At 41.5% G+C, this 21,232-nt stretch overlaps 1 long non-coding RNA gene across 1 annotated transcript; it reads left to right on the forward strand.

Moving 5' to 3' along the window:
• The first annotated feature begins 2,937 nt into the window (after positions 1–2,937).
• Positions 2,938–21,175, forward strand: LOC142062515 (uncharacterized). Its single transcript, XR_012662465.1, has 4 exons — positions 2,938–3,161; positions 18,795–19,127; positions 19,656–19,901; positions 20,734–21,175. It is a non-coding gene; the product is annotated as an uncharacterized LOC142062515 (long non-coding RNA).
• The last annotated feature ends 57 nt before the right edge of the window (positions 21,176–21,232 follow it).

The raw sequence follows: 21,232 nt of genomic DNA on the forward strand, positions 1-21,232 counted from the left end.
CTCAGGCAGATTAACACTCCTGCCCAATTTCGTCTCATCTGCACTCGATCCCCTCATCCAGATCATTGATAAAGATATTAAACTAGACTGGCCCCGAAACTGAGCCCTGGGGAGCCCTGCCCGTGACCAGCTGGCAACTGGATTTAGCTCCGTTCACCACAACTCTCTGGGCTCGGCCATCCAAAGAGTTTTTTACCCAGCAGGTGAACAAAAAGATGGTGGTGCAAAGGAAACAGAAGAGAAAATGCAGGCTGTTTACATTCAGAAAAGCTGATTGACAACAAAGGGGTTGGCATAGGGTGAACTGATAATAGAAGGCAACTGAGAGACTGAATTAATGGCTGAGCAAGGCAGCTCATTTTGGGGTTGTCACAAACACAAGATGGATAGAGCATGGAAATATTTATCAGTCAATGCATTATTTTGGGAAATTGTGAGGGAAGATGATAGACTATGGGAAGATAATTGATTAGAGAACACTGTAGAAGAGGAGAAATTGGGATGGAAGATGCTGAGCATCAGAACCCACCTGAGAAGAATGGCAGAAATTAAATTAATAGGAATGGGAAGGAGGAGGAGTTGGAATGAGGTGAAGTAATATGAAGGTATCAGAGATATGGGAACAGCACAGTCATACAACCACAGAAAAAGGGTATTGGGGAGCAAAACCAGTAATTGGTAGAGTAACTGAGGTTGGAAGAAGGAAAAATGATAAATGTATGAAACGTGCAAGATAGAAAATGGGAGATGAAGCTTGGAGGACATAGTAGGACGTAGTATTTTTGATTTTATCAAAAGAAGATGCTCTTGGAGAAGGAGACAAGCAGGTCAGTACAGAACACTTTTTCATATCTATTTGGTTTAAAGAAAAACAACAAAGCAAAATTAAAAAAAAAGGTTTTAAACATTAACAGAATGGTTGGGACATTATGTTAAGAAAATATCATGCCCTTGTAAGGTTATTTGGAGAAATCTCAAAGGGACTTACATTGTATAGGGCAGTAGCTTAACAGCCGTCATGGAGGAGAAAAAACCTCTTCATTTCAAAATACGGAATTTAAAAATGTGAAGCTGGCCCAGATTTCTAAGAATACCTCCACAGTGCAGTGTATTATCTACTTTAAGACAAGCTGAAAAGGTTTATTCAAGGGCTATGAAAATTATGTTCTCTTTAAAGTTATTTATATTTAAACACTCAAAAATCATTAGTCACTTAGAAAAAATCTTGGCTACTTTTTGTGTACTACATTTTTCTTTGAGTACTTGTGTATAATGCAAAATATACAGTGTTTCTGAGCCAAGGGCTTTTGGTATAAATTGAGTGGGTTCTAAACTAAAGCAGAATTATAAATAAATGTAATTTATTGCACATCTTATGCTTTCTCTCTTCCCTTCCAACCCTTAGTCAAAAAAACCTAAAACACTGAGGATTGTGTGCTCCAGAGTTTGACAGAGGAGGACTCACAACTCCTGTGTGAAAAGATTTCTTGCATTTCCACAATTCCCAGTTTGTATTTGCAGGCAATAGTACTGGGCATCTGGATCTTTGATCTTTATGGAGCCAGAAACTTTGAAGGCAGTGAATGACTTCCTATCTGCTGGAAAATCATGCCCATTCTCACTTCATGAATCTACAACAGGCAATGAGTTCCTTCATGGCATTTCTATTTATTCCATATAAAATAAGGCTCTGTTGATTTTTGAAGCTCCTGTTTATGAAGCCAGAGCATAACAAGATCTTTCTTATAGCTTAGATCCTCCCTCTCAAAAGACCGTGTCATTTGCACAGGAAACTCTGCAAAAGAAAAATAAGTGTCTCCCAAATTAGTACCTGTCGAGGGAGAAATGCTTATTGTCTCCCTTAGGCCTGCACTCGCCAGCCCAACTCTTAAGTGCGTGTGATGCAGACACAAGGGTGGTTTGGGTCGATGGGGGGGTTTTGTGGTTTCGGGTTTTTTTCCTTTTTCTGCCACCTGAACTACCCTTCCATTTCATAGGCTATGTAGTGACACAGAGTAAATATTATCCAGTAGTGCTAGACAAGAAATAAAACAAGAAGAAAAATTAAGAAACACACCTGTTTATAAACATACCAAGGTGGACCCGTGTTTGTAGCACTACCACATCGTGGATCTGTACCTTCAGACCTTGTCAGCCATTAAAAACACCCTCTTTCGCCTCATAAGGAAGGTTCAGTTTTGAGAGTTAATGTGCAGCTCATGCATACACCCAGATGGAAATGCAATGCATTTTGATAACCATATGGTGCAACCTGATAGTCAAGGATAAAGATTATAACAACCCAGAAATCAATTTAGTGTTGAGGTTGATCTAGATCCCACTAAAACCCAGTGTAAGCTTCTTCAGTGATGTTTGGGTCAGGTCTTTCAGGTCTTTCTGTGCTCTTTGTGTGTGACTTAAGATTATTTTTCAACGGTCAGCATAGCTAAGCATAAATAATAGATAGCCTTGACGCATTGCCTCCCTTTAAACCTGCCTACAAATCACCTTTTGGGATTTCAAGGGGTTTTTTTTATTGGTTTGCTCTCCCTAAAACAACAATCAGATAATGCTCCACTTGCAGTTGTAATTTGTACTGGCAGGTAATGAACAGTGAAGTGTTCCTCTGTTAATGACCAGGTAAGACAGATGATATATCTGCTGAAGATAAATATATACAAATATAAGAAAAAGTACAGCATATTATAGACTGTCTATGATTCTAGGGCACTCTGTATTCTTTGCAACCAGGAAAATAACATTTGTTATCTAGAAAGCAGCTAATTTCTCCCTAGGTTTTGGGATACCGGTCACTTTCAGGTGACTTTGGATCTTTTCTAAGAGCAAGGTGTGGTGATAAAAACACAGGCCTTTAAAAACAGAAGAGAGGAGCATTGCACAAGTGAAAGCAATTACCAATAGAGAAGCATTAGCTGAGTAAATATTACCACCCAGCTCCACTTAATTAAATACTTTATTAAACACATGCAAGTACTTTTATAGACACTAAATAGGCAGGGGAATGCCAGTTGACTTACTGGATTTTTATTTAGTATTTCCTGTTTTCCAGGTTGAAGTGCCTTAACAGAGCTGCTTTGTTGTACTTCCCTGAGATCTGTTGAATGTTAATGTTCATGGACCACAGTGTTGCTACCAAGCAGGTATGTGGAAAGTATATCAAGGGTTGAGTGAAATGGGGTTTTGCATTCCATGAGGCCCTCAGCAACACCTTCTATGGTCTTTTACAGACAGCATCACACTTCCTATGCTTCTGCATTGGTCTGGGCCTAAAGCGATGGCTGTCTGCCAGTTCCTCTAATGCAACAGCTTCTGTTAATAGTCTGTATCTCTATACTTACCAGTTCATCCACTCTGACTGTTGCAGAGCAGCAGCCTTTTTCTTGGAAAGGAATGTCTAGACGGTTGAGTTTTAGTCCTGCCATGCTGTGTCTGGGGACCACTGTGATGTGTTGGTTGCAATGACCATGGCACTGCCTTTTACCTGGAACGTCTCTTGCACACAGGTTCCCTCTTTGGTTTTGCCTCCTGTCTGTTTTTAGCTTGTCTTGCCCTGTCTTCTCCAACCAGAGCAGCAGGTTGGGCATTCAGAAATGGTTGCCTCGGACAGGAGCCAACTTTTTGACTAAGAAAGATCAATTTAAATGGATGTTCATCAGAGTTTAATGATCCTTGTTAGCTCTGCGCCAGGGGCAAGATCGTCTCCTGACACCTCTGAGGGTATTATCGCTGTGCGGAGGTAAAAGACAGCAGGAGAGATCCTCATCCAGAATGGAGTTTGCAGTCTGACACACAGTCCCTGTTATTAATCACAGTTCACCTGTCTGCATGCAGACAGATTGCCACCTTTCACGTATTTCTAACATGAGTTGTTCAGAAGGTCATAGTTTTTTTTTTTCCCTAAAGGGGATTTAAAGTTTATTATGGGCATTTATTATTCCTGAGGATTTCTAGTTTTTATTATGGACGCTTGTAAGCAACCTGCACGTTCCCTTCTAGCTCGGTAACTAGCAGAGTTTGCTCAGGCTGTCTATTTTCAGAAAGCAGACAATGTACCTACCACCCAAAACACATGAACAAACTTGTTCCCAGTTGGATCATAACCTGCAGATGGGGGAGTAATTTTTTCTGCAGTAACTTCAGTTTTCCTTGGAGTCTCATTAACACACATTTTGAAAATGTGCACAGATGCCTGAGTAGGCATTAGGAACCTCAGAAAATCCAACCTTTAGTTTTGTACTTAGTGTGACTTGACTTTTTGTAGTGTATGATAAGGTGGTGAGACTAATTGCTGTCAGAGTTGAATTCATTGGAGTTCTGCAAAACATACAGATTTGTGTGTAGTGTGGCAGTGGGAAATGTTATGCTCTGTGTGCAAGCGCTTGCAGATTCAAGTCTCATCAAATTCAGAATCGGTGTCCTCTTGAACTTGTAAACTTTTCAAAGTTATTAATTTTTTCTCATTTACATATCTATACACCAGGGTCATGGTCTTTAGTGCTTGCCTTTCTGCATCAGGGGTATATTCAAAAGGGCATAAGGATAGAAATGGTCCATAAGGTTTGAGCACTGAAATTACTTTATTTGAAATCTCTACCTCCTACTTTCTCTAGGTTTTCTTGTACACCTTGGCAAAAGAAAGAAGGTGTAACCATCCTTTTTGCTCCTGTCTTTTTTTTTTTTTGAATCAACAGTTGAAAGTGATTTGCTCTTATTAAGCTCTCAAGAGTACTTTATGTTACAAGATTGCTGGATTTAAAACAGCGGCTGAATTTTCTGTGCCACTTAATCCCAGCAGAGTTCACGTTTTGCTTTCTAATCCGGAAAGGCCCCTTCTCCCACCTGAATCCCTGCTGTCATTCGTGCTGCTGTGATGGTGATCGAAGTATTGGGTGGGAACTACGGGGAATTTGCAGGGCCGCAGGTGGTATCTTTGGAAAGTTAAGTCAAGTCTTCATTCTTCTGAGGTGAATACAACCAAATTCCCCATAATTAATGGTAGATGGGATTTTCAGCAATAATCTTAAAAGCTGAGAGGATCAGGGAGGACTCACCTGGCACAGGACTGCCCATCAGCTGCGCGCTGCCTTTCTTGCAACGGCTGGCACGAAGCACACCTGTGTGAAGGGCAGAGAAGAAAGCAGGAGTCCCCTGAGGAAATTGCCTCTAACAGCACAATCGGGAAAGAAAGGGAAGCTTCCCTGGTGTTTTCAGATTTATTGTGGGTGTTGTTTTAGTCCTGGGACAATCTCGAGGTACTCTAGTTTTGTACCCTGCCCTCCATAAGGCTCAAATAAAGCTTGGGCTCTCTGTGGTTTTTAATTCAAGGGGAAAGCAGTACCTCAACCTTGCAGCGTGAAAACTCCTTTAAGATGTGACAAGTGACAGCGTGTGACTACGTGCATTGTTGTCCTGAAGGTTGACAGTGCTGTCCTTTGCACCCAGACTGCTCCAGGGAGGTTTAATTTCTTCTGATAAATGAAAGACATTAAGAAATGTCTCCTGCCCTTTGAAGATACGACCAAGAAATTTCACTGAGCTTAAGCACAATATAATGGGGTTGTTATTCCCAGAGAATACCCTCAAAATATGCCTTTTAAATGGTTTAAAAGTGCACTGCAGAAAAGTCACCAAAATGGCTTGTTAATAAACAGACATTTCTCATCATACACCAGAACAGAGAGCCTTAATTTCTCGGTGGTTAAATAGTAGCATTAGAGATGAGCTACTCTGTGATTTTGTTTGCAGGGTGAATGAATTTCCAAATATATTTTTACTCAGGAAGAGCTATCTCACCATTGCTGATAAATAAATGCAAATGTTAGAGTCATAATCTTCTTTAACCAAATAACGCACAACAATTAAGTTTTAAATTATTGATGTTATAAAAGGCAAAACAGCCGCTAGGCACAGGAGTTTCCATGACTTCAATACTGAATAATGAAAACTTTTTTTTTCCCCCCATTTTTGTCGAGAGCTTTATTAAAATGCAATGATTCTTTTTTTTTTTTTTTCTTTTCTTTTCTTTTGAACTTTGAAGTCTATTTAAGCAAGGCCATTGGGGAAAAGTTAATTAAATTGGGAAAGTTAGCTGGCATATTTACCATTTCAGGGGACATACTGTATTTTTGCAGCAAGAGGTGAGTTGGGTTCACATTCGGAAGAGTAACATATACAAAAGTAGCCTTGAACAGCAACAAAGCACAGAGGCAGAATTCAGTTATTGAAAAATAAGTATGTGGCTGGAGAAATTTATATTTTCATTTCATCTTTAAGACTAGTCAGTTGTTTTGTGTATTGATAAATATCTATGAGAAGCCCACCTGGTGTTGTTTCTGTGGGATAGCATTTTCTGTACAAGTTGGAAGACAAAGTTTGGGGTACAGTGGATTTTTTGTTTGGCATAGAAAAATTGTAGCAAAGCTTAAGAACTGGAAGCTGAAAGCACACGAATTCAGACCGAATTAGACGCGTTAATTATGCAACCGAGTACTGAGGAGAGGTCTGAATGCTCCATCTCTACATGTCTTCAGGTCTGCAACACAGGAGTCCGGGCTGGATGACCAAATGGCCCCTAGGAACTGTGGCCAGGACATGCGTGGGCTGGGAGGGATGAGGGGCAGCCAGGGAGGAACAGCATTTTAAGATTTATGGTGCAAAGCTGGAGTTTGTGGCAGCTTGAGAAGGTGGGATCTAGGACAAAGCATGATGTCAGGGCTGCAGCAGGGTCTCACCACCTGCTTTTTCATAAACCTGCGAATGAGCTGTTGCATGTCGCATAAGCATGACCCGGCCTTTGGCAGTATCAGGCCATCAGTATTAACTGCTGCCTTTCGGGTGGCAAAAAAGCTCAAAGGCTGGAGGTAGTGGGACGAGCTATAAATCTCTCACAAGAAATAAGTAATGTGTTGGTAATCTTTGATAAGTTTAATTTAGTAACTGTGCCACAACCTCGATGGGGGTTTTGTTTGTTGGAGACTTGTTTATTTTTTCTTTATTTTTTTCATAAGTCTGCTAAATTATTTAGAAGCTGAATTTTAAAATTAGAAGATGCAGCATTAAAAAAGCGATGAATATTTTATGAAGGATTCTGGGATTTTATGGTATCAAAATACATGTCGCAGCCTTGGAGACTCCAGTACAGAGCCACATGAGGCACTTGCTCCCCTCCATCCGACCTGTGGTGCCCATCCCACTGCAGCAGAGAGCAGAGGAGTCCCTTCTTCCCCCAGTGCAGGAGAGAGCCCTGTGTTGTCCAAGGAGCCCAAACTCCTGATCCACCTTGGTTCAAGTTTCAGCAGTCTTCCTTTTTGCTGGTAATTGGGAAAACAGTATTTTATGTCACTGGGGATCCTATGTATTATGAGAGAGTGATTTTTACATGGCAAATGTGGGGCTTGTTTTATATACAAAATGGGAGAGGTGAGGGGAGTTGCAAAAGCATTTGAGACTGTTCCCAGCAGCACCATGTGATCAGCAAAGTCACTGGAGAGTTCAGGGGACGCTGGAGGAGCAGGAGCCTGTGCAGAAAATGCAGAAGTGGGAAGCGTGAGCTGGTACAGAGAGAGTCTTGGGAGGTTTCTTTGCAAAGAGAGGAGCAGTAGGGATAAAATTCACGACTCTTTCTTGAGGATGACTGTCAGGTAACCTAGAGGGGTATGTTTGAGCAGGATGCTGCACACTGAGGTCTATCTGTAACTTGGTTGATCCCTTAGCAACCTTTCAAGTCAGACAAGATCTGTAGTGCCTACTAATGGCTACAGTCAGGCTTTCTCCAGTGTAATTTACCTGTGTTTAAATGTATGTAAAATAATTTCTGATGACACCTTTTCTTATGAATTAGCAAGTCTTGCTGACACGAATCAGGAACCCAATACAATATTCAGCAACTACATTAAATCTCCTTCTAACATGCTGCATGCTGAGACTCTCTTCATTATTACCTTAAAGTACTAGAAGCTGGAGAAATGCCAGCTTCTCCCCTCTGATGGCAACAACAATGACACAGGCAGACATAATTAGCTCTCTGCTACAAGACTGGCAGGATGATGCTGTTCTTCAAAGCACGTTTCTCTCCCTTTAGCTGCTGTGCAGAAATCCTTGATAATTAATCTGCTCTTGGTGACACTGCATCACTTATAAATCCTCAAGAGTTGCGTTTAATGTGTTGTGCAGATATGGAGACCTCAGTGTTGTCAGGACAGTTGTGCTGCAGATTGGGGTAACAGCATGGCCGCGCTGAGGTCAAAGGAGCTCAGAGGACTTACCCATGCTGATGATCTGCCTTTGCATGCAATGTCAGAGCAAGTCCTTCTCCTTAAACCTGAGAAAGCAAGAGCCCCTTGGGTTTCCTAGAGTCTTTGACTAGAACAGTTGGGAAGAAAAAATTTTCTGGCAAAGAGAACCTATTCTGATTCAGTGGATTTTTAAAGGAGCTAAATTATTACCCTGAAATACAAGCTGAAACTTTTTATCTTGAATTTTACAAAAATCTGACTACTCTTTATTTAATCTCCTGTTTCTTTTTTATACATATCCACCTTTCCTTCTTTGTTTTCCAAAGCAGGATACCCTCAGCTCTGTGCAAGGCTGATCTTGGTGGGATACTCTGGCAAGAAGTTTTGGCAGTAATCTGGGGCACGCACCTGCAAGAGAGCGTCACTATCTGCTGTTAAAGAGGCACTGAGGGCTGACTGCACACCCTTTCTTCTTATCTTTCTTTTTTTCAGGGATGGTTCCTTAAGAAAATGCTAATGAAAGTTCTGCTTGGAAGGTCTGATTCTGGAAAGAGAGAACAACTTCTTGCTGAGAAATGACTTCACTGAGTTCATATCCTAGGACAGGCAAGCTTGTAAACTCATATGCTTGGCATGAGAGAGCACGTCAAGCTTACCCAAGCATGTCTTTATGATAGCTAAGGCTGGTCGTGGGAATCCTTCATTACTTAATGCCACAAATCAAAGCATCATTTCATAGCACCACAACACAATTCCCTCGACTTGACACAGTCAAGGGGTTAATTTTTTCTCACCAAATTAGGTTGCAATTGTAATCTGCACCAGAGAGTAGTTTATTCCTCCATTGTAATGCTGGAGATGGTTTCTCACTTTTACAGCATAAATTTCTCCTACTATTGGCAAATACTGTAACAAAGAGCAGGAAATGGTTTAAAATGTGTCCATCCTACTGCCATGGATTGAAATGGGAGTAGGAAGAGGGCCAACGTTAGCTCTCATGGTGTCAGTAGCATAAGCCTAAGTGCCAAGCCATTTTAATTAATTATGTGCTAATAGTCTCTGGGCTGATACAGTGATCAGCATACTCTGTGTACAAGTTATACTCATCAGTTCTATTTTTTCTTTTTGAATAAAAATTAGCAGTAATCCTTCAATTCTGTGGAAGCCTTCTGTTGCAGTCCAAAAGTCAATGCAGCATTCAGGCTTCATATGTACTTTACCATTCCCTTAGGCCGTTGTTTAGATGGCATTTTTAGGAAAGTTAAACACCATTAGTATGCTGTGTCCTGCTTTGGCACGGCAAAGTCGCTCCGGAGCTGCTATGGATAAGGTTTACAACTACTTTGGGGCACCAGGCAGCCAAAGCAGCAGAAGCACAATAGCAAATAGGATCATAATGCCCACAAATTAATAAGAAAGGCTTTTATTTTGGCAGATACTTTTTCAGATTTTTTTAATTTTTTTTTTTAATGCCACCTCTTTCCCTATGGAAAGGCTATCTTGGTCTCTTGGCCATAGACCAATGGAAAGTTTCTTGTTGCAGTGGATGGAGGGATGTCCTCTGTGGACCTTTTTCACTGTATAACCAAATATTTTAGAAGTGCATGGACTGATCTGGAGAACTCTTAGTATGGTAAAATATAGAATTGGAGGGAAAGCAAAATCTGCATGTGGTGCTGTGGCAAAGTCCCTGGAATTGATGATGGTTTCTCTGGTAGAAGACAGTCCTGGAGGAAGGAAGCTCACAATTCAAGGCTGATTTGGAAGGATTTGGGAATTTGCTGTCTGGTTTCTGTTTTAATTGTTGTTTAGCTCTAAACACTCCCTCAGCACAGAGCGGATGGCAAATATCAAAATCAGAATAATTAAATGATTGCAACTACTAATAAAGTTCCTAAATAAGCAATGACATTCAAATGCAGTAGGCTTTAGAACCACTTTAGGTCCTTTTATCTATATGATTGCAGCTTAAAAATGAGATACACACTTCTCCTAGCTTACCAAAGCACGGATTTTCTTCAGACTAAAATATCTTTGTCCAGGCAGGATAGCACTGCAATACTTGGGGTATTTAGTATTATAGTAAATGTACAATAGTCATGGTTATTTTGACTATTCTCTCACCCAATTAGTATTTATTTTGAAAAGACAGATTATAGCTTTCTGTGCAGGTGTTGTAAGATAATGTGTGCTATAACCCCATTACTAGATTATATTTATAGCTTTCTCATGCAATATCACATACATACAACAAGAATAAATTTAAGGTCTTTTCCTTTGGTGGACCTGCTTTTGGCTGTGAAGAACACAAAGAGGGCTCTGGTTAAAAATCTGCCTTCCTGATCCACATATTAGTTCCGTATAAAATAAAGCTTGTTTGATTTCAACTCACACCCCTACCTCAAAGACCGCACTTTGTCCTCTGGGTACGCAACCCACCAGTACTTAAATTTTCTCATGAGCACCTGGACCTTTTCATAAAGGCAGGCCTGGTATGTGCCGACAAGATCATGAGGAAATCACTGCCCTGCTCATCGATGGAGGGCTGTAATTTCAGTTAAGGCTGTTCTCTTTGCTGCTTGAAATGAAGATGAGTAGAGTAGGAGGCTGACTTTGGAAGTTTCTGGTGGTAAATATCCGGAGACACCTACCCCTGTCAAAAGGGATGGACATTTCAACAGCTAGTCAGCCAATTTCACGCTGAAATTAAAGTTGTCAGTCATCAGGTGGCCTGCTTGGTAGATAAGTGGTATTACAGTTTCACATACCCAACCTTTTTCCATTGGTCAGAATTGGATTCAGAAGCCTTGCTGGCATGCAATTGACACCTAAAATGTAGCAATTATTGCTAGCATTTTTATTCTCAAGGGGTTTTTTTTGTGCACTGAGCTCACATTCCCATTTCCTTGGTTTAATACATGTAAACAATCCAATTTTTCATCAGTTCTGCTCAAGATCTCATCAGTGACTGCATACGGGTGTAATCAAGTAAGCATCGTTTACTAAATTGAAAGCTTAGTTCCTTCATTTCTATCAGTTCCCACTTCTTTTTAAATTTCCTAGAACAGCTACACATTTTTAAATAGTGTTAGTCAGGATTCTTTTTGTTTGTTTGTTTGTTTTACCCTTACCGATATCATTTCAGTTCATTTTTTACTGCTTTGCTTGAAGTGTAATTCTGCTTTCCCACATAATTTCTTTGCAAAGCCAGATGGACAGAAATTGTCCCATGCCATGCAGGAATACTCTGTCGTATTAAAGATAAGCAAGATAAATCTTGCTCCTAAACAATTCTGAAGAATGTGTTCATTATATAATATCTACTGAATTTGTCATTCAGCTCATTCTTATTTCATCTTTCATCATTCTTCTGTTCTTCTCTGTACACGTGTACTGGAAAGGGGGCAAAAATAAAAGCTGTAGAGAAGATGATGGCAGGAATCTTATGAGATGGATGAATTTGTCTACCACGGTTTTGCCCCCATGAAAACAAACATTTTTTTTTTCCTCACCCTTTTTCCTCTTCTCCCTGAAATACACAGAGTGCCCTTGGGTTAAGCAGAAAAGCTGCTTGGTGCCACTGCTGGGGAGCAGGGTACAATGCTTGCTGCTCAGTGCCAGGACTCCCAGCTGACTTGCAGATTTTCTGTGCTCAGGATTTCTTGTCCCTAAATATTCCTGATGTGCATCTGTGGAAATCCATCCATGGAAAAAAATACATTTATTTCACTGGGAGTGTACCCTAGACTTTTTGGGAACATGTATTCATAGCAAGTTATCTGTGGTACATACCTGATATCTTTACTTTATTCATGTGTGGTTCTTCAAAGCAGTCTTTCAAAGGGCACACACCCCCAGTGTGGTGCTCAAAGACTGAGGCTTCAAGGCAGAGGGAGTAAAAACCCTCCTGCTGCAGTTAGGCATCTCAGTGGATTTCAGTATTTCTTCCTTCTTTCTGCAGTGCCTATTGCTGCACTGTTATGCTAATCACGCTTCTGAAGACAGACTATACTTTTCATTTAGTACAATGTCAAAAAGCCATTGATATGAAGAGGGTGGCTAATTTTTGGACCCCTCTGCCTCCTTTGTCTTTCAAAGCCTCTTGCGTTGTCCATGCCATCAATGATCTCAAAGACCAAAAGAAAGACCATTTTGGCCCTGCAGCACTAACAAGGCGGCGCAGTCTTTCTGCTCACACTTTTGTCTCAGCCTAGGAGCAAGGTTGTACGCCAAAGCCTGTGCCCAGACGGGAGATGTGGTGGGGAATTTCTAACAATTTGACTTTCTGCCACAGATCACACATGCCTGGATCAGCACTGTCCTTGACTGAAATCATCCTGTCCTTGGTATGCTAATCCTACCCTTTGTGGGAGTTCCGTCCCCTCCCTTTGCTTTCTGCTTGCGTATTTGCAGCTGAGTGTAACCATTATGGGAAGTGGCATGCTGTCTTCCATTTTTTTCTACCTCTTTGAACTGAAATATTAAGCCTTTTCCCCATAGGCCTTTCTATTTCTCCCATTTACTGCATAAATGTTGTCATCTGGACCCACGTGTTTTGTGATGACTATTAAGAGATATCTTACCAATTACAAATTATCTGTTTTATTGCAAAGGTAAAGAATTCTGCAGTTTCACTTTTTTCCCTTCCCTGGGACAGAGCATCTTCCCATTTATACTTATTTTCTTGACTTCAAGGTGCTTGAAATTCTGCTTCCAACGGCAGAAGTTAAAAATTGAGTTAGAAAAAGAACACCTGTTCCTCCTGTCCTGTAGGATCAGATTCTTCAGCTTACTTTGATCATTGTTTATTTGTTTCACCATGATTCCTCATTTGATCTTACTATTTGCATGTTTTATTTGCCAGTCTATTACATAGGAATGCTGTTTCAAGGTTCACAGTAGCAGGCAGGAAATTACGTTCTCTCCACAATGTTCAGAGTTTCCAGCTCTAAAAGGTCATCTGTAGGAAAAGTCTGTGTGAGGAAGTACAATAAGGATGTGGAAATTATTATCCAAATCAGTGCCACTGGTTCACAGAGGGCACACAAGATTAGCCATCCCTGTTGCTTTTAAGATGGAAGAGGAAGATGCCCCCTAGCTCATGAGTTTCCGTATTAAGCAAAAAGTGTTGTGTCAGTTAGCAGAAGTGCAACATGAACTTATACTTTTCAAATTACTCATTTTCACCAGTCAGTCCTAAGGCCCTGATTCAGCAAAGCAATAAAGCTGAAATCATTCTCTCCCAGCAAGCCTCACCATCCCGGTTACAACACAGGCATCTCGAGAGCACAGCTCTAACATGTGCTCTAATCATTTGCTATCATGATTAAAGAAAATAACCCAATCCCTTTGACTGCTTCCTAAAATAGCTTCAAAAGACTTTTTACATGGAGAATTTTTTGTGGGGACACACTACAAGCAAACAGCAGTGTGTTTGAAGAGTCCATCTCAGAGATACGGCTGCGTTGCAGCATTAGAACCATGGTAGAGCCTTTACTGTATTGTTCTAGATGTCAGGCTGAAAACCCTGGTTTGCCTCTTAAATCCTATGTTTATAACTCAATAATAAAAGCATTTTTTGAGCAATTTGTCATTGCAGTGATTTGTTGCTTAAGTGATTGTACAGATAGTTAATTCAGCTTGAATTCTATATTGAGAAAAAATCATATAGTCTATGGAGCGATATGGTTGAAAATTCTTTTGCAATGAGACACTAACACAGCATTTATAATATTGGATGAGCTGGTCATGTAAAAATGGTAATGTAAATGTAGAAAACTACTATTCTTTTATGCTGTTTCCCTCCCAGTCATTATTTATGCACCTGTGTCTTAGACTCCAGTTATTTGTTTAGTAACCATATATATTAGTAACTGTAGTTGTAAAGTACCTTTACCTTTACGGATTGTTAGGCTTGGGTCCAGTACAGAGTAAAAACAGAGCTTTATCCATTTATACTATTTTATACTATTTTATATCAATAGACTAAGGCAGACATTTCTTTTGTCCCCCCCCTCATCTTTAGCTATGGACAAATGTTAATTAGTCAGAAGCGGTGGTGAACAGCACAGTGGAAAGTTCTTATGAATCAACTGTGTGGAAAAAAATGTGACCTTAACAAAACAGAAGTTGGAAGCATTAGGCACCCTGTAAATAGTTTGGTTTTACAGCTGCTAAAAGAGTGGAAGAATAGATTGCAGTCCCTACGCTAAAGCACTGCCATGGCCAATATTGCTCAGGAATGTAACGAGTGAAAGACCTTCCCTTAAACACCCTAAACAGTGTCTCAGGGGTCGGAGGAATAGACAGGATAGTGCTATGGTTGCTTCCACGCATGGCTATAAGTGTCTGTAAGCTGCAAGGCAAACGTGCAGTGAGAACTGCTACAAGCAAAGGCTATTAAAGCGCTTGGGACCAGAAGATGTTCTTGCAACATGGACAATGGTTAAACAACATTAAAAAGTGTTAACACATTAATAGAGTGTATGTTTCTTCTCTGAGTTTCAAATACAGCAGTGTAAGATGGACCCCATATAGCTATAAATAACACAGAGCAGTGGTGGCTGAGGCCTCTAAATGGGTAGGTCAAAATCCAAGAGCTAAGCGGTAAGAACTGCGGCGCTTCTGGTCTTATCAGATGCCCATAAAAACCTGACCTCTTGCTGTGCTAAGATTTGCATTGTTCGTAGCCAAGCAGGTGAGAAGGAGAGAGGCTGTTTATTCAATGGATTTAGAAACTATGACTGTTGTTACCACCTTGTTTAACAAAAAGTATGGAGAATTGTTTCCTAAGACTGAATAGCAAATAAACGCACGTGTTAGAGCTGTGGCTTGATGACGCTGATAGTTGGTGCTTTAAAAGACACCGGTATTAGCAATTACTCATAGTTGCTAGGACTTTTTGAAAAACTATTCTTGCCTCACACAATTTGTTGAGACGGCTGTTCTCTGCTGGATCATTCGACCTGAAAAGCTCCTCTCTCTTTTGAAGTTTTCTAAGTAAAGTTTCAGATGCATGAGACAAAAATAAGCAAAAAGAGGCAGTGATTTGTTTGGATGTTTCAGAAAGTTTAAATTCAAGTCAGGCACCTTTTTATGTACAAAATGAAACTTCTTGATTGATATGGACCAAGATTTTTTTATTGTTTTTCAGATATTTTTTCTTATTTGCAAAAGTGAGTTGACATTATAAAATTGCATCTTGACTTTGACAGAAAAGTTGTCTCCTGCCCAAACCTGCCTATTATCTCAATATGATGATAAGGTTTTCATGTCATTCCGTTCTTTGAGAAACAAGTGTCAGCTCACTTTGACTCACCACTGAGTCAAAATACCAGTTCACTTCAAAAGAAATCTGCACAGAGCTGCAGACGCGGATGCTGCGAGTTAAGCACAGTGACCCCACCATGCTCAGTCAGGCTGTGATTTTACAACAGTAATGACATGCCCATGTTAGTAGAGAACAGAGAATTCCCGAGCATCTGATCTGTGTCTCTAAGATCTCTTGCTATGTAATTTAAGAAATGAATTATCTTTCATGAGTAAAGAATATTAATCAGGAGTTTTGAGTTCTGTTATTTTAAACACATTGTAAAAAAAACCAAACAAAACACCCCAACACACAAACACCCAGCCTTTTCTTCCTGATTCCAATTAAGAGCTTAAATAACTTCCTTGAACAGGATTTTCGCAGGTCAGTGTTTCTCTCTCAAGTGAATTCCCCCGTTTATATCACCTCACCCTTTGCAAAGGATGGTGCTGAGGTAGTACAGCGCTGCTTCATCTGGAAGCCATCTCACATCTTCATGCCAAATCACTCCCGTGCTGCCTGACGTCCAACCTCCCACCAGCATGCCCAACAACAGCACACCTGCCTATTGATGTGGTCAGCATCTTGCGTGCGGCAACACGAAGGGACCATAACTCCACTGACCCATGACTGCATTTTACAGATCTCCCTCTCTAACCAGCACTGCCTGTTTTCACTTCTGAGAAATTAGATCAAATAAAAGTTCAATTGTTTTGCAATGAATTGCAGCGAGGCAGCACTGTCAGTTTAATTAACTTTTAACTCCAAACTCAAAGCCTCTAATAAAGGTGCTCAGGAGCAGACGGTTAGTGGAAACAAAACAAATGATGGCAGTGTTCTAATGGAGCTGAGGTGGTGCTCTTTGGAAGGGAACGGTGTACAGAGAATGTCTCTTTACTCACCAAGCCTGTAAGGAGCTGAGCGATCCATAGCACAGAGAACAGGGAAATCAGCAGGAAAAGGTTACGTGTTGAGGTGGGCTTCATACATATTATGTTAGGGGGAAACTTCCTCCCATACAAAAGATCAGCTTAAGTTGGAACACAATATAAGCTTTATTTTTCAATGTTTTTAGTGGATTTTTACAACAGAGACCCAGTGATGACCTGTTAAACCATGTCAGATATAATCTTCAAGGATTTTAAAGGAAATATCCCTAAAGGCATGTCCTGCATAATAACAAATCATTCAAGAGGCTTGAATCTGCAGAAGAAGAATTGACTAAAATCATCAAATTCATGGTTGCTTACTTGTTGACCACAGCCCCATGGGCTGTTTCAGCCCCTGCTGTAGGCTCAGAGGGTGGGAATGAAGGCAGGAATTTAATTTCTCTGACAACCCCGTCACAGTTTTCTCATAGTGGATGCAACTATAGGCAGTGCGATGGTGAGGGTGACTGAGCACTGGCATCGGTTGCCCAGGGAATTTGTGGACTCTCCATCCTTGGAGATGCCCAAAAGCCATCTGGACTCAGTCCTGATCAACTGACTTTAGGTGGCTCTGCTTGAGCAGGGGGAATGGACCAGATGACCTCCAGAGGTCCCTTCCAACCTCAACCATTCTGTGATTCTGTGGACTGGAGTAGCGCTCAGTGCAGAACAGGCTCAGAAATCCCTGTTCACTCCTGTAGTAATGAGCTGCTCTACTCAGTCCTAATTTCCTGAAGTGGATCTGCTTTTAGCTGGAAAATCTTGGACATAAGTGACTCTTGTGGTTTAACCCCAGCTGGCAACTAAGCAGCGCCCAGCTGCTCACTCACTACCCCACCCCGGTGGGAGGAGGGAGAAAATTGGAAGAGTAAAAGTGAGGCAACTCATGGTTTGAGATAACGACAGTTTAATAGGTAAAGCAAAAGCCACACATGAAAGCAAAGCAAAGCAAGGAATTCATTCACTGCTTCCCACGGGCAGGCGTGGGAACACCTGGAGGTGTTCAGCCATCTCCAGGAAAGCAGGGCTCTATCACGCATAACGGTGACTTAGGAAGACAAATGCCATCACTCTGGACATTCCCCTTTCCTTCTTTTTCCCCCAGTTTTTTGTGCTGAACATGATGTTGTACGGTGTGGGATATCCCTTGGGTCAACTGGGGTCGGCTCTCCCAGCTGTGTCCCCTCCCAACTCCTTGTGCATCCCCAGCCCACTCGCTGGTGGGGTGGCGTGAGGAGTACAAAAGGCCTTGACTCTGTGTAAGCCCCGCTCAGCAGTAAGGAAAATATCCCTGTGTTATCAACACTGTTTCCAGCATAAATCCAAAATGTAGCCCCGTACTAGCTACTGTGAAGAAAATTAACTCTTTCCCAGCCAAAACCAACACAATGACATATTCTATCATGATGCTGACAGGTGAATGGTTTGGGGAAGTACGAATAAATGTTTCTCTGAAGGAACAGAGAAGCCTTATTCTACTTTTACCTCTCTTCTTTCTCCCTGTAGGGAATAAGTGAGGTGTAGCCAGTCAACCGGGTCACCTCTGTGGATGTCAGAAGAGGGTGAAAAATTAGTAATTTTTATTTTATTCATTTTGCACCTTTTCTCTGCCCTGGCCACCTGAAGTTCTACTGGGCAGATGATAACTTCCCTGGAAATGAGTCATCTAGTAAAACCTTCTGCTGACAGTTTTTGGGCTGTAGCTTGTGGAACGTAGATCGTGTAAAACATTTGTTGTTCAAGATTAAAACTGTTTTTACTGGGCTTTTCAGTCTTGGGCAATACTAAGATGCCCTCACTGGAGGGACAGTAAATGCGTAAATCAGATGTTTACCATGATGAATCATCCATTATGGCTTTTAAAAACTTTGTTTTCTAAAAGTACTTGCTCTCTTTGCTTGAAACATACTGTTCATGCCAACACATTTGCTAAGAAGCTTGCAAAAAAAACAAAGACAAAACAGATACAAAGGAGGAAAAGCATATGTTTTAAACAGGAGACTCATTCTTCCAAAAATATTTCTATGTGTGTCTAAATCTCCAAATGTGAGCAATTTTTTCATTTTACTGAGACAGACTTGCAGCCCAACTAGATTTGACATGAATTAGTAAGAAAGACCCTCCAAAATCTGCTGCTACAGGAGAAACAACATGTTGCTGTATCCAAAACGTCCAGAGAGGAATTATGCAAAGAGATTACTCATCACTGGAGCAAAGTCTTTATTTCAAGTTCCCAGCACTGATTTATGTCTAGGCCACAGCACCAACTTTTCTCCCTGTGTGTGTTCCCTTGTGCAACAGGAAAAGCCTTTTGCCTCCCCTGCAACTACTGTTGGCTGAGACTTGAGATTGATTTGACCCATGATGAATACATGTGTATCTGTGAACGGCAACAGCACAGCGCTGATCTGAGGGTGGTCCTGTAATACCAGCCCAGGCTGGTGACGAGCAAGAAATTGAGCCCTGACTCAAGAACAGAACTATATGCTCACCTTTCAGCTGTGACTTTAGTTGGCCATACGCACGACAACATCTCTTTTGCTGGATGGGAGTAAACTAAACACAGTCAGAGTTCCTGCATAAATGGAGATGATTCAGGATTGCTCTCTGTCACAAACCTTCCGTGAATTTCAGGTATTGACTGACAGTGCCCATTTCTAGAACACGCAGTAAAAACAGTTATTAAAAAAATGCTTTTGCTTTGGTGGTTGCAGAGAAAAGTCTGAAAATATGACATTGAAGTATGTGGATGGCTGAAAAAGAGGGGGGAAAGGAAAAAAAAAAAAATTTGCCTCTCCTAATCCCCTCTAGCAGGTTGGAAGCTGTTCCCTGGGGGCAGGGACATGCGGTTCCCTGGGGGCAGGTACATGCTGCTCCCCTGGGAAAGGGCTGTGCTCTATGGATCAAGGCGCTTGTCTCTGCACGCTGAGGGGGTGGGAGGCCAGCGCATCCTGGGGCAAGTACAGCAGCAGGGAAAAAGGAGTAAGTGAAAGATAGAAAAACAAAACTGAGAAAGGAAGCTTGGAGAGGGAGAAACTATGGCAGCGCTGTCAGGAGCCAGTGACCCAAAGACATCCATCTTTCCCGTGCAAGTTAGGATCTGATAACACACAAGGTGGTTAAAAGCAATGTCTTTGCGCTCTCTCCTGTGTCCTCTAATAGGTATATGAGAGACCTGCAACTCCACAGTTCGCGTTTGGGGTTGTCAGCTCAAGGAGCTTTCACTTCCCATTCATTACTGCCTAAGTGAGCTGCTGGGAAGCCACGGAGCACAAAGCAATGCCACTCATGCTGCCATCGCTCCTATTTTCAGCTCCACAAGCTCCAGAGCAAAGCAATGTGAGGGGAGGATGGAAGAACCAGGCTGCCCGGACACCTCGTCACAGCTGTGACTTACCCTCCTCTAAGGTAGCTGATGGAAGAGGTTATGGCTGGGTTGCTCTGCGTGAGTAGCATTTGGATTTAGAGAATTCACTGGTTTGGACTTGTGTGTTTTATTGAGTATGGAAAAAAAAAAGAAAAAAGTCTTTGATTTTCTGCCTGTACAAGCATTTCTGAAAAAAGGCGTAGGGCTAGTAGCAGACTGCAGAGCAAGCGAGAGCCTTTCTGCACCTACTCCATACGGGACTGCAGTGGCACATGCCTTTCTCTCCTGCATTGTTGCAATGGGTCATTTTGCCTGCTTTTTTGGGAAACAACAGGGGGCTTCTTTTCCCCAGTTATGTGAATAATTAGATCTGTTTCACTATTTCAGAGAGATTGCTAAACACTTTAATATCAAGAAATCCAGGACAGCCAGCTCACTTGAGGTGATGCTATAAGTGGGTTGCAGCTATATGGGTGAAAGAGAAGGGTCTGACTCAGGTCTGTTCCAGGAACTTTCTCAGGAGGGGAGTTAATCAGGCTCTTAAATGTGCTCAGGTGGCTTCCGACATGCTCAAAGCTCAGGCTCATCTGCCTAAGGCCCTCCATTTGCAAAGGTATCTGGTTTCTGAAATTGCCTTTTAGCCAGTCACTGTATTCGGCTTCTATTTACGAGGCAGCCTGAGTTACAGTGCAGGATCAGGCCCTTGTACCTTCTGAAAACTGGGCCTTTATTTTCTACCTGTAAATTAGGAGTCCCAGCACCTCCCTGCTTCAGGGGTGTGCTGCAGACTGAGTGGTGATGGAGGCTGTGAAGTGTCATGGTGGATAAGGCAAGAGAGATATTGCTGGTATATGTGAATTTATTTTGTTACAGACTCTGCTTTGCTCCGTGCATTGCTGGAGGATGAGGTAAGGAATAAAAAAATTCACTGATAATTTTTTTTTTTTTTTCCTGTGGCAATTGCTGTGCTTTTATTGGGTTTATGCTGCTTTCTTTTGGCCCTGTGCTTCTGAGGTTTTGTTTAGTGGCATGGGGCCCCTTGTCCTGCCTTTTGAGATTGAGAGCCATGACTGCTTACAGACTTGTTGATGCAATATGACCTATGGGGCTTAATTTTGAAGTGCCGTTATTGATTTGTCACTTAGGAGTGAGGTGATAAGCTATCCTTCTTACTAGTCAAGATCTTTCTAGCTCTCTAGCCTCAGCACAGCATCTGCTGCAGTCATGTCTTCTGCAGAAAGTTGAACATCTGTTTGGAGAGAAGTCCCAGGGTTTTCAGGCCAAACCTCATTAGCTCCTTTCAACAGGCAGTGAAAACAAAATGTGATGCCCATAGGACTGGGATTTCTTTTGTTACTTGTCCGTGACTCTG

Source organism: Phalacrocorax aristotelis, chromosome 10 (assembly GCF_949628215.1).
Source record: "Phalacrocorax aristotelis chromosome 10, bGulAri2.1, whole genome shotgun sequence".
In the NCBI taxonomy this organism is placed as follows: domain Eukaryota; kingdom Metazoa; phylum Chordata; class Aves; order Suliformes; family Phalacrocoracidae; genus Phalacrocorax; species Phalacrocorax aristotelis.